This window comes from Mus musculus, chromosome 1 (genome assembly GCF_000001635.26).
Source record: "Mus musculus strain C57BL/6J chromosome 1, GRCm38.p6 C57BL/6J".
NCBI lineage: Eukaryota > Metazoa > Chordata > Mammalia > Rodentia > Muridae > Mus > Mus musculus.
Genome location: NC_000067.6, coordinates 103,997,567 through 104,012,933, shown reverse-complemented (window position 1 = coordinate 104,012,933; position 15,367 = coordinate 103,997,567).

Sequence of the window (15,367 nt, the reverse complement as noted above, 5' to 3'; positions counted from 1 at the left end):
AGAGGAGTAGGGGGAGGGTATGGGGGGACTTTTGGGATAGTATTGGAAATGTAAATGAAGAAAATACCTAATTAAAGAAAAACTTAAAAAAAAAAAAAGAAATTGTGCCAGTTGTACTATACATTAGGATGTCTCACATCACTTAAAAAATAGTGGCAAAATATAAAATATTTTCATCATAATTATCCCTCATTCAGAACTACAAATATCTACAAATACAATGTCCATCTTGCCATTTAGCAACACAGTATGAAAATCTCAAAGACATACCTCTATAAAATGTGAATCATTGTACTTTAAAAGTACAAAATTTCTGAAATGAAAAATGTTTGATTAATGGTATTTAAATATTCTAATTTTTATTTTAGTAGTATGAAATACAAAATTAAAAATAAAAATTATACAGCATTTCAAGGCTTCATTTTAGCATGAAGGAAACTTTGTCTATTCTGTGCTTTGAATTCCAGGGAAGCTTGATCTGTGTTCGCAGGTTCTGTCTCCAAAGACCTCCAGAAGCCTTACCCTTCCTTGGACATGCAGTTCATACTGCGATCTGTCAGTTGGAGAGGGATCATTTTCCTTACCCCATGTCTTACTGTGTGCTCTCACTATCATAAAAGAATGTCATAGTAAGACTCTCTATATTCCAGAAAATTCTACTCTCACATTCTGGAGTCCAGAAGTCCAACACAGAAGTGCAACAAGTTAATTTGTGATGAAGGTCTCCTGGAATTGTAGAGTTATAGGGTAGGGAGAATGGGAGTTTGCTGGCACCACTATTTCTTCTATAGTAGTCACAGATTCCTTTATGTGAGTGTCCACCATACTCATGATACTGTTCATTCTCATGGCATTGAAGGTTCTTACCAAAAATAGGAAACTAGATTTTAAACATAAGAATTGGAGACGGGGTTCAATTATTTTTGGTATGGTAACAGTGTCATTATTTCATGCTATTTTCTGAACACATCTTTCAAAGTTTCATGTGAGTACTCTTGTCTCTGGATGTCTCTATAATTTAGCCTCCTAGAAATCTAAGCGCTGAAAAAAATTTCTATGTTCCTGGTAGGCTTTCACTATGTATGCTCAGTTTATTTCGGTGTGCACTGTGTCCCTCTCACTTTGGATGCTCAGTTCAGCTTTAGAAAGGCAAACAAACATTACTCTAAAGTCACATTCTACTAGGCCAATGTCATCCTCCAGGTTGCATAGAACTCCTTCAGTTTCTCTGTTATTTGCTTTCTTCCCCACAGGAGAACTCTGTAAAGTGATATTCCACTTTGGAACATGCTGGAGATGTTCAACTTCATATTTTAATTATTCAATTCATTGCTCATTTACATTAATTAACTGATTGATTATTTGACACAACAAATATCAGTTAGGAAAACTGTCATTACCTGAAAATTTTCCATGTGTGATTTAATTTATTATCAATAATTATCTATACCTGAAAATTTGAAGATCATAACTAAGTGAAAAGATAATATAAAAATGAAAAGATAAACCATATATTTGTAGAATTCACTTCCAATGACCTGAATCAAGAAAGAATAATTATTCAGCATACATAAGAACCCATTAATGATTAATGAGCATGGGAAAGAATTCAGTAGTAAAATGGACCAAGGATATTATTATGTTTTCAGTAACTGCTGGCTCATTTTATTTATTCTGTAGCTGCTAATGTTGGTTCCTTCCCTAACATCAGAACCATGTTCCCAGGCTTCTGTCTCTGACTGTGTACTAGCAGCTTTCCATGAATCCTCCAAGTTTTCAGAACTAGAACTGGAATGCTGACTCAGCCCGTGGACAGAGCAACTATAAGATTGTTTGTCAGTCACCCTTGTGCGAAACAGCAGCTGCGAAACAACTCAGTCTCAAGGTTCAAGCAACTACCATATTCTCAGCCTTTCTGATGTGATTTAGGTTATTTGCTGTTTTAACACAAATTAGCTGTTTATTTATGGTGTGTGTGTGTGTGTGTGTGTGTGTATTCTGTTCCTATAGAAAACCCTGACACATATGTCTTGTGACTTACAGAAGAAATGACTCCATAACAGAAAGCAATAGTTCATACTACATTACTTGCCACTTGTTCACTGTACCAGAATATAAACTTCACAGGGCAGAGAACTGAAGAGGCTTGGTGTCTGCATGTTGGATAGCTATAGGCTTGAGAGCAGTGAGAATATTTCTATCCTACGACAGAGTAGTTCCCAGAATATGTAATAAATAAACAGACTATAAGAAAAATTGTGTGCAGTTTAAAAAGTAAAGGAATTATATATATAATATCACATTAAAATAAAAAATAATACAATTATGAAGTTGTCACCATATATAAAAACTGGACTAATGCCAACTCCAGGAATGTTAATTACTTCTCAGGAGAGAGAGAGAGAGAGAGAAAGAAGGAATTCGATAGCATTCACAACAGTTCTGGTTGTAAGCTTAGGATTTTGTGTTTTTTTAAAATATGTATATATGATATATACATTTTTATACATGCATATATACACATTATATATATGATATATATATTTATATATGCATGTATATATCATATATAATGTGTCACTATTTCTTAAATATATAAGACACAAAAATTTATAATATCTTCATATTTCATATGTTGTTTTTGAATGTCATAAGGAATTTACTGCATATGCTTATGATCACTTGTATATCAAGTTCCTACAAACAGTGATTGTCCAAGGTAGACTATTGATACATGCGTTAGATGGGTGTAATTTTAAAACCTTTATAGCATTTGTTCTGTAATTTTAAATATCACATTTAGTATACTGACACAGATAAATAAATATTTGAACAACAAACAAACAAACAAATGGAAATATTCTAAGCACATTTGAATCATTATAGATAATAATATACTGTATATATCACAAAATCTTCAATGAAAACTTTTCAATGTTTTCATCATGAAGAAGTAATTAATGCACAGGTGTTTACTATGATATTAAAGGTGTTAAAACATCACAAGGTAGCCTATAGAGATGTACAATCAGACTGGGAACGATAGCGCACACCTATAAACCTCATAGTGGAAGTTAAATCAGAGGATTGTTAGAAGTTTAAGGCCAATATACCTGTATATTATTTGGGCATGCACACATTAGTATGTGTTCATGAGTGCACACACTTGGACACACTTGCACACACACACACACACACACACACACACACACACACGTGTTTTAAATAGAGACAAGTAAACCATCTGAACCACATGGACTTGCTTGTCTTGTCCATTCCTTCCGAGCGGAGTCATGAGACTGTTTTGACCTGTTCTGTGCCTTTTTGTGCTCTCAGCTCTAATTTGCTATTCTGTTAAAAGGTACAAGAAATCATTGGGGACTAAGCTTATGGTAGTCATGTGGTTTTGGAAAAAAAGTGGCCTCTGTGTATCTCCTAAACCATATGGAACCCTTTTTGGGATTTGAGTTTTTACCAGTGTCTTCTGTCATTATTTATGATGTCTGGTTTTGTCTATGACTCCATTCTGGACCCTCCAAAGAACATGAACAAAAACTGGTTATTTATGGAACGGATAAGCTTACACAAGGATACTTGGTTTGGATGACTTCTTGCCTTGACTCTCAGAAAGATATCCAAATCTGGCCAAATTCAGATTTCTTTCTAATCTTTTACACCAAATATTCTTAAATCATATCTTTATTTCTAGTTTGTTATACAGTCTGAAAGAGAGAATTCATTTTGCCTTTAGCAGGTAAGAATTTTCTGAAAATACTGAAGATTTGAGTTGTTTTAAGCTTTTTTTACATATTTAATCAGTAAGTATTTTATGTATATTTTAATCAATCTATCTCGATCATTTATGCCTTCATTGGACATAAGCAGGTGAAAGTCAGGTTATTAAACAGGATGTGAAGACATGCAAAGGCAATTATGCTCTCTTAGACTGTCACTCCACGTGAAATAGCCAAACAACAATCTTGGCCTTTCACCCATAACTGTAATCAGTTACATATCATTTTAATTTAGTATGAAGCAAGGGAAAGATCTAGGTATTAAAAAGAGAAGAAAAATGTAAAATAAATTTGTTTGACAAAAACCAAGCCAAAATTTTGCAGTCTTGATCATGCACCAACCTAAGAAACAGATGTAGGATATATTACAGGGTTAAAAAACTAGTTTTGTTGAGTATAGCCTTTTGTAGAAGGATCTGATGGTGTTTTGGATTTCTTCAGGATCTGTTGTTATGTCTCACTTTTCATTTCTGATTTTGTTAATTAGGATTTTGTCCCTGTGCCCTCTAGTGAGTCTAGCTAAGGGTTTATCTATCTTGTTGATTTTCTCAAAGAACCAACTCCTCGTTTGGTTAATTCTTTGAATAGTTCTTCTTGTTTCCACTTGGTTGATTTCACCCCTGAGTTTGATTATTTCCTGCCTTCTACTCCTCTTGGGTGAATTTGCTTCCTTTTCTTCTAGGCCTTTTAGGTGTGTTGTCAAGCTGCTAATGTGTGCTCTCTCTAGTTTTTTTTTTTTTTTTTTTTTTTGGAGGCACTCAGAGCTATGAGTTTTCCTCTTAGGAATGCTTTCATTGTGTCCCATAAGTTTGGGTATGCTGTGGCTTCATTTTCATTAAACTCCAAAAAGTCCTTAATTTCTTTCTTTATTCCTTCCTTGACCAAGGTATCATTGAGACGAGTGTTGTTCAGTTTCCACGTGAATGTTGGCTTTCTATCATTTATTTTGTTATTGAAGATCAGCCTTTTTTGTCAATATTGAGTTTTTTCTATGAATTTAACTTTCATGTATTCTGTAAAATTGGCTTAATTTTTTTTTTTGAAGGGAGAAAGGTAAAAAGAGAAAGAAAAATGTCTTTTTTGTTTGTTTGTTTGTTTGTTTGTTTGAATTCCCACATTTCAATTTTTGTACAGGTCAAAGTATCACATATAATAGAATTCTACATAGGACTAAAAGGTCTCATTTGAAGGGACAAAATGATTTTACTATGCAACAAAGGTTATCAACACTAATATCAATGTTTGCATTAAGAGAATAATATTATCGAATGATAAAATTGTCAAGTGGTCCACAGACAACCTTACATTTTCTTGTTAATGATAATTAGCAAAGTGTCATATTGATAAGCAAATCAGAACATCTTCACATGGATAAGCACCTGCAAGAGCAGCATGGTCACCATGTTGGAATCTGGCAGTATTTAACTCTTATTTTGAAACACTTTCTATTTTATCATTCCTACATGCTTTGAACTGCCCATGTCCTTCACTTACTACAGTGCCTGTCCTCACTAACTCTTCCTCCATATATATGTGTCTCTATTAGTGTACTTAATCCACTGTTAGGTGCTGTATTTTTTTAATTATTTTTTCTTGTTTTCACAAACTTACCTGTAATTAAATCATGTTGCTTAATATATATTATCTGTCTGAATATAATATATATTCAATATTCATCCTAACACAATAGGCATTCAAACATAAGTGCAGTCATGATATACTTCTTATATGTACTCTAGTATTATCAATTTACATATACACATGCAAGAGGAAGCAGAGTGAATCAATAGTAATATTAATTTCAGTTGACCTCAGGAGTTGGAACCAAACTAAGTGATTCAATTTTACTGGTTGCATTTCTCAACTGGAGGAGAATGTTTACTTATAAGTATTTATGAGCAATAATCATATATTTTAAAGCAATGCTAGTAATGAGTAATTGTAAAAGAAACAAATCTCAAGATTGCCACAAAACATGTAAATATTATGTGAGTTACCTTGTGGATTAAGTTAACAAGTAAGAATTTTTAAGAATATTTTTTTAGTCTTTGAAAATTTTACAGTATATATTATCATTTCCATCCACCATTATATACCTTTAACTCTCCCTAAATATACCACTCTGTGTATCTTGCAAAATACTTATGACACTTTATAATTCTGTGCATTTTATACGTGCTTGCTTATGAAGTTACATCTATATTTTCCTAATGTTGTCTTATTAATTTATACTTCTATTTCTCAACATTTTACTAGGTATCAAGAGCATGCCTGGTAAAATATTCTAATTCTCTTTTATGTTGAAAAGTCTGATACTAGGCAATGTCATTATAAATTATGATAGAAAACAGCAGTGAACCTTTTTCTACTTTTTACAAAGTTGATTTTTTTTCAAGTGACAGCATATTTTTAGGGCTTAAGCTAATACTAATAAACTTTGTACAATCTTTCATCACATTTTAAAATAGTAATAGGAGCCTAGAAAATTTCAAATCAACAACAGGCAGGAAAAACAGAAAAACAAGACCAACCAAACAACTCTCCTCATAAACACAAATTGGTTTCCTTGATCCTGAAAAAAAGAGTCTTATTGGCTCAGTTCTTGAGCTATCTTCAAATTGATAATGTGACAACTAATTTGGGTCTTTGGAAAATTACCAGAGATAATAACTATTTTTTTCTTTGTAAAACTGTATATTACTCTCACAATGTTAGTAAATGCACCTTGTTGTGTATTTGGTTTATATTTTCAATTTATAATCTCACCCCTGTTTAGAGTTCATGACATATTTTAATTAAAGCTTAGGAGATTTTTATTAATTTAAAAAAATGATTAGAATTTACACGGACCCATGATTAGAAGGTTAAAAGATACAAATTCACTGGATTTCCAGTTCTTTAAATAAAATTATTTATATTTTTCATGTTTAATTGTTTTTGTCCTTAGAGAAGTTTGACAACTAAGGTTCTGTGGATTCCATCCAGGCCATCTTCTAGAAACACTGAGTGGATCATTAGTGCAGATAGATATTGCATGGCTGAGATATGAGCATTCCCACATCAAGTTTTTCTCACCAACTGTTACATCCTAGAGACAACTAGACACTAAGCTACTGAGAGGCTGAGCTAGACTATAGAAGTTGGAGGGTTGGGACCTGGGTTTCACACTAGAGTGATAATGACCACGTAATTTGGCAGCAAGTATATTTTGCAACATTTGATGACCCTGGATATTTGTATATATGTATAATGTGCATGGATTATTTCCAGTGCACCTTTCAGCCATACAGATCCACAGTTGAGTTTGAGTACATAAGAAGAAGATATCCAGTACAGGTCTTGTATGTGTGTGTATGTGTGTGTGTGTGTGTGTGTGTGTGTGTGTGTGTGTGTGTGTATTTTTTTCTGTTGTTTAGTTTTGTCTTATAAAGTTAAATATTGTCAGCAAGCAAAGTGAGAAGTCCATCATTTGACATGTTCCTGCTTTTAGGAGCTATTCTCTGTCAGGGAGCCATCTGAATGATTTGCTTACCTGATGGTTTTCAGTGTTGCAAAGTCAGAGTGTGTTTCTGTAAGCTGTCATTGTGGAGAACCAATCACTTTATCATAAAGCTGATTATGAACTATAACTTGTTTGAGAAGTCTTCCTGTTGACTTTATTGGGAGAAAGTTCCTGCTATTTTTCCCAAATGTGCTTTTGCAATGCACAGTATCCAAGTCAGTTGGAAAGAGGGCTTTGTTGTCTGAATTTAGGGTCACTTCAGAAAGGGGCTGTTAAAAAGTACAATACCTCACATGGGACAAAGTTCCAAAATGCTAAATTCTTCTATTTTTTTTACAACAATCTATAGTTATATAAAATATCTAGTACTGGGGATCAGGAGGGGGTCAAAGTGGCCCAATTGGAAAGACTGTCCTATTTCATACTGAGCTTGTCACCATTTGATAGCACTAGCTGCCCAAGATGCTGCTATTAAAGAAAACAAACAAACAAACAAGCAAACAAGCAAAACAAAACAAAACAAAAATCCCTCATTTGTATGTATGCGTTTTTGAAAACTACACTCTATTCAATGTTTTTACAAATCTGTTTATATAACATTGATAAATTAAAGTTGGTCTTTTGATAAATGAAAGGATGTCATTCATGGTAGGCTGTAATTTTGCCTTTACAAGACAACTGGGGTTGGGGTGGGAGTGTGCCTCCTTGACATTTTGTTCAAGATATGGAATCATTGAAGCTATGTAATTTTTTAAAATTGCTTAATGCATTGTATTAGGTCCTAAAATAGATTTAAGGTCTTTTTTTTTGAAACTTAAAAAAAAAATCCAATTTCCTGGATTTTCAGTTCTTTAAATAAAATTATTTATATTTTTCATGTTTAATTGATTTTTCAAAAGAGATATACAGGATTCAGAATATTAAAAGTAGGCATAGCACATTAAAGTATAATCCCCATCATTTCCTTTTATACATAATCTGTAATTTAATTAAATGGCTTAAATATGGCACTCACATAGTTCATAAAGGTAGTGTATAAAGTATAATTATTTTAATAAACTTTCTTTCAGTTACATACACATGGTGAGTATGTTGTATCTTTATATGGTGACACAAATGGATCCTCTCTATACCCTAGAAGTAAACAAATTATAAGGCAAATCTATAATATCTTTGTGTGTTTCAATGCATAGTGCAATGTCTACAACAATGCCTTCAGGAAATTCTGGCTTCAGTATACACATTTTCACAGCTCTGTATCTCCAAAAATCTATAGTTATGTGTCTAAGTAAAATTTTCTACAAATTAACACTAGATTAAAAGCTGCAAATTCTAAAAGAATCAGAAATTCACATCACAAGTCAAGCAGACTTCGCAGACAGAACATAGGGTGGGAAGAAGGGGTTGTTCTCCAGTCAGGAATTATGTCCCAGACTTATTCTTTTTGGGAGGATGAAGGAAACAAAACTGGAGAAAGCTGGGTAAAGGAGGTCCAGTGACCAGCCCAAATATGAACTTACCTCAGGGTTCCGCTCCATGGCCTGACACTATTACTGATGCTATGTTGTGCTTACATACAGGAGCCTAGCATGGCTGCCCTCCAAGAGGCCCAACAAGCAGCAGACAGAGATCTTATACCCAAGCCATGGTCTGACGTCAGGGACACCTGTGCTTGATTTGGGGAAAGGCTATAAGAGGCTGAGGAGGAGGGTGACTTAATGGGAAGACCAGCAGTCTCAACAAACCTGGAACCACCTCCCTAGATCTCTCAGACACTGAGGCACCAATCAGATGGCATATATGCTTGGTCTGAAGCCCATGACACATATGGAGTGGATTACATGGACTGGCCTCAGTGAGGGAAGATGCCCCTATTCTTTGAGAGACTTGGGGCCCCAGGGAGTAGGATGACCAGGTGGTATTTGGGGGTGTGTGGGAGCACTGGGACATCCTCTTGGAGACAGAGGAGAAGGAAAGGGATTTGGAATTGTTGGGGGGCAGAACGGAAGGGGGATAGTGACTGGACTGAGAGGAAAGATTAAAGGTAATTTTAAAAGAGGGGGGAATTTAAAATTATAGAAATGACCACTAAAATAGAAGAATAAGAAACTCAAACATAGGGCTTGAAAGATGGCTCAGATGTTAAACACTAATACAGTTCTTGAAGATGACTGGAGTTCACTTTCAGTACCATGTTAGATAGTTCACAATGACCTATACCTTGTGCTCCTGCAGATCTAATGCTCTTTGCCTCAAAAACACACATGTATATGTACTTGTATAATACACAAATATAAATATATTCATAATAAGTAGATAGATGATAGGTAAATGGAAGTAAAAAATGTAATGTGTAATGTGGGGAATTGGGCTATGCAGAGACAGGCTGGTCTCTAGGAGAGCTGAGGTCTGAACCCCTGTGGTTATAATTCACCTTTATGACATGATAGGCATTCCCTCATGCTCCTGGAACTCTGGCCCCTGCCTAAGTTACCACCCCCACAGCTCCCACAAGAGAAGCATGGCCAAAAGTCACATAGGCAATGGTCCAAGCTTCTGACCTTCAGGCTAAAGTCCTACCCAGTTACCTAGCAACAGTGAAGATCATAAAAAGGGCTGTTCAGCCCATGCTTACTCTCATACCTCTTACTTCTCACTCTCTTACTTCTTACCCCTCACTCTCACCCCCTCTCTCCTCTCTGTCTTCTCTCCTCTCTCCTTTTTGTCTTCTCCTCTCCTCTTTCTTCTCCTCTCTCCCTCTTACTCTTTTTCTCTCTGGCCTTTCCCCCTTCTCTCTCTCCTCTCTCTCTTTCTACCTTCTTTCTTTCCCCCCTGCATTTCTATAATAAAGCTCTAAAATTATAGAGAGTCTCTGCTCATCAAGATTCGCTGCACTCTTTCTGGTCAGTGTTGGGAACCTCTTTCCTCATCCCTTTATCCTATAATGCTGGTGGCTTTAGCAAAGTAGCTCTGGGGTTCCCAGGTAGGGCTGCCCCTTGGCCACCCCCTAAAGAGTGAGTCAGAGGCTTGAATGCCCACCCAGGGATGAGTGGAAAGCATATGGCAGCTCTCCCACATTTGAAAGACCATAGAATAGGTAAACCTCTGGTGGGGTGTGGGTCTCCTTTTTCTCTGGGCATCCCCTGTGTACGTCCCCTTCCCCAGGGCATCCCCTTTGGCCCCGTTTTTAGTTCCCAACAATTTTTGATATTCTGCTTTGTCACTCATGTTCTAGAGAGACAAAATATTTTGGATATTCATTTAAATCCAAACTAATATCTATGTAACATTTCAAAAGGACTTGACTAGCTTAAGTGATCATAAAATAAATAGGTACAGAATAACTGAGAGAAATTATAGTATTTGGGATTCTATGAGATGTCACTGTCCAACATCGACAGATATAAACCTGTGAAGATACAACTTTGTTATTTCTCACATCTTCATCTATACCTACACTTCTATCTATACCTATATCTATATCACCTTTCTATATGATATGAACAATTGTTGCTGAGGAAAGTGCATGTACTTGAAGAACAATGAAAGTCCACTTATATTTCTTCCCTGATGCGAAAATAAACTCCAAACTGACCAATTACCTTAATGAATTACCAAATTCTAGAATGATTACATGAGAAACTTGGGAAAATCTTTAATGTGTTAAAATAATCAAGGGATGTCTGAAAATTATTTTAGAGTTTCCATAATGAAACAAAACATTGGAAATGAAAAATTTGAAATTCAGACTCTGAGCAAGATAAAAAAAATCAAAAGACAATATATATAACAGCATACTCTGCTGCATATATAACAGAATGAGAACAAATATCTACAATACATGGACAATTTAAAGTAATGCCAGGAAACCATGTACCCAATTGATAAAAAATGAGCTAATAAAAAATACATTTCAATCAATGATATTTCAATGTCCAATAAATATATAAAACAAAATCCTGAGCCATCAAGTCAGTGCAAATTATAACTACTTACATATAAATATTTTTATGGAACCCATTATATTGTTTAGTGAAGACATGCAAATAAAACCTATGAAATTAATAATAATATATAATAATTAATATATTTTAATAATAAAATTTCTATAAGACTCTAGCCTTCAAAATCATTTGTTAGTGGTATGACAGACATAACCAATAAAATAGAATACAGAAATACAAAATAAGCTCTAACACACATAGCTAAATTATCTTCTACATAGGCACCAAGATGATTCATTGGGAAATGGAAGGCTTTTTAAGTAAAGAAAGCAGGGAAAATTGGATAATCACAGGCAAAATAACTCTTGCATGATATTAAAAAATCAACAAACTAGATCAAAGACCAAAATATAGAAGTAAGAATATAAAACTCTTGAAAATATTGAAACATTTTCACAACATTGGATTTGGTAGATAGTTACTGGATATCACATGAAATAGAAGGGAAAACAAGTTGCATGTAATGAAAATAAATGTAAATGTTGTGCATTAAAGAGCTTTATAAGTTAAATATTAGCTCTTGGAAACAGAGAGAAATTTTGCAATCAGTACCTGATGATATGAGTATTCACAATATATCAAGCAATTCTTTCTATCAAATGAGAAAAATGTACAAATAACTTGTCATAAACAATGAAAAAGGAACAGGTTGTGGTGGCACACACCTGTGATCCTAGCAGATAGAAGCTGAGGTAGGACAATTTGTGTTTCAGGTTAACCTTACCTATATCACGTGAGTTGTAGACCAGTCTAAAAGACACAGTGATTTTTTTTTCTGTTTACAGTATTTTCCACAGACAGATAAAAATAGAGCAAAATACTAGACTAAGAATTTCTCTAATGATCATAAATCAACATCTAATAGTAGATGAAGAGATGCTCATTATGAAAATGAGGAAACATCATTTCAATTTTATACCACTGCACACTCAATTGAACAGTAATTCTAAAAACAAAAAGAAGAAAAATAGTAGTTGCACCCAAAGCCCATGGAGAATTGAGGAAGAATATTAAGACATGTAATTAACAACCAAAGGATAAGGGAATTTGCTGTAAGATTGCATCTTATAGGTAGCATCATAAGAAGCAATACCCATTAAGTCTCACTAACATGACTTCCTTATTATGAGCTGAATACAAACAAAATTAAACATGGTAAAATGTGTTGGGAAATCCCATGAGGTCTCAAGTCTAAACAAATACTAAGGAAATGCTAAGTATAAGAAAAAGTCCTTCCATTGAAAAGAGGAAACATTTTATTGAATGATTAGTTTGTATGTAGAAATATATTTATATAAGAATATATGTATATACATACTATATATTCATTATATAATATATATATATATATATATATATAAACATGATAATAATTAATAAAAAGCCATCAATTTGAAATCGAAAACGTTATAGTATATGAAGTGGTTTTTGGAGGGAGAAAAGGAAAGAAAATTACATAATTATAATACAATTATGAAAAATCACAATTATGAGTGAGGATGGACAACAATTAGAGCCCATTTTTACTTCACCAATGTTAGAAGTAAAAATGATGCAGTATGGGAAAAAAGGCAGTCCCTCAATATGTACATGGACAGATACCACGTGATAAATAAGACCACACTTATGGACACACAACAAAGAAAGCTATTATCTTAAATGTGTATCTATTTAATAAAGTTCACAAAGCATTACAAACAACAGGAAAAAAAACATGAAAACAACCAAGTTGTCTAAAAAAGGATAAGTGTGTAAATATAGTATTATATACGATGGCTATGAAATACTACTCAACTTAAAAATGGAATTCTGGCATTTCAGTTTTGAAGTTGATTTTAAAATTTGGTAAGAACAGAATCTGAGGAAATTTTTAAAAAATCACATTCTACTAGAAAAGTCTATACTCAACACAACTGGAAAACCTGAATAAAATTGATAATTTTCTAGACATATACAAGGTACCAAAGTTAAATCCGGATCAGATTAGTGATCTAAACAGTCCCACATCCTCCAAAGAATTAGAAATGTTCATTAATAGTCTCTCCCCGCCTCAAAACAAAACAAAACAAAACAAAACAAAACAAACAAAAACAAAAAAAAAACAAAACAAAACAAAAAAAAAAACAGGACCTGATGTGTTTATTGCAGAGTTCTATCAGACCTTCTAAGTGGACCTAATTCCAATTCTCCTCAAACTATTCCACAAAATAGAAACAGAAGGTACTCTACCTAATTCATTCTATGAAGCCACAATTACTCTGATAACTAAACCACACAAAGATCCAACAAAGAAAGAGAACTTCAGACCAATTTCGCTTGTAAATATCGAAGCAAAAATACTCAATAAAATCCTCTCAAACTGAATCTAAGAACACATCAAAATGATCATCCAACATGATCCAGTAGGCTTCATCCCAGGAATGCAAGGATGGTTCAATATATGGAAATCCATCAATGTAATCCACTATATAAACAAACTCAAACACAAAAAACACATGATCATCTCATTAGATACTGAGAAAGCATTTGATGAAATCCAATACCTGTACATGATAAAGGTCTTGGAAAGATCAAGAATTCAAGGCCCATAACAAAATATAATAAAGGCAATATAGAGCAAACCAGTAGCCACCTTCAAACTAAATGGAGAGAAACTTGAAGCAATCCAACAAAAATCAGGGACTAGACAAGCCTTCCCACTCTCTCCCTAACTATTCAATATAGTACTTGAAGTCCTAGCTAAAGCAATTAAACAACAAAAGGAGATCAAGGGGATACAAATTAGAAAGGAAGAAGTCAAAATATCACTATTTGTAGATGATATGATGATATATAAGTGACTACAAAAATTCTACCATCAAACTCCTAAACCTGATAAACAACTTCAATGAATTAGCTGGAAATAAAATTAACTCAAACAAATCAGTGGCCATTCTCTTCAGAAAGAATAAACATGCTAGAAAGAAATTAGGGAAACAACACCTTTCAAAATAGTTACAAATAATAGAAAATGCCTCGGTGTGATTCTAGCTAAGGAAGTGAAAGATTTGGATGATAAGAACAACAAGTCTCCTAAGAAAGAAATTAAAGAAGATCTCAGAAGATGGAAAGATCTCGCATGCTCTTTCTCAAAAGCAATCAACAAATTCAATGTAATCCCCATCAAAATTCCAAATCATTTCTTAACAGAATTAGAACGGAAAATTTGCAAATTCATCTGGAATTAAAAAACAAACAAACAAAACAAAATAAAACAAAAACAAAAAAGCAAAACTTGGATAGCAAAATCTACTCTCAACAATAAAAGAACCACTGATGGAATCACCATCCATGTCCTCAAGCTGTACTACAAAGCAGTTATGATAAAAACTGTATGGTAGATCTTGTATTCTGGATCTCTCAGAGACCAGTCCACACAGGAGAGAGTGAGGCCACAAAAGCAGCAGAGCTTCTTGCACAGAGTCCCTTTGAGACTTCATCTTCAGCCAGAAGGTGGAGCTGAGCTCCAGACCTCTGTGCACCTTCCCTGCCAGAAGAGAGCTTGCCTGTGGAGAGAGCTCAGACCATGGCACTCAGGGGAGAGTTAAACTCCCAGGAGTGCTGACAGAGCCTAACAGAATCACAGGAGGAACAAGCTCTATCCAGAGACAGCTAGAACATCTAACACCAGAGATTACCATATGGCAAAAGGCAAACTTAAGAATCTTACTAACATAAACCAAGACCACTGAGCATCATCAGGACCCAGTACTCCCACCACAGTAAGTCCTGGATAACCCAACACCCCTAAAAGCAAGATTCAGATTTAAATCATGTCTCATGATGCTGGTAGAGGATTTTAAGAGGGGCATTAATAACTCACTTAAAGAAATACAGGTGAACACTGCTAAACAAGTACAAGGCCTTAAAGAGTAAACACAAAAATCCCTTAAAGAATTACATGAAAATACAACCAAAGAGGCAATGAAATTGAACAAAACCATCCAGGATCTAAAAATTGAAGTAGAAGCAAAACAAACAAACAAACAAACAAACAAACAAAAAACAACCAACCAACCAACCAAACA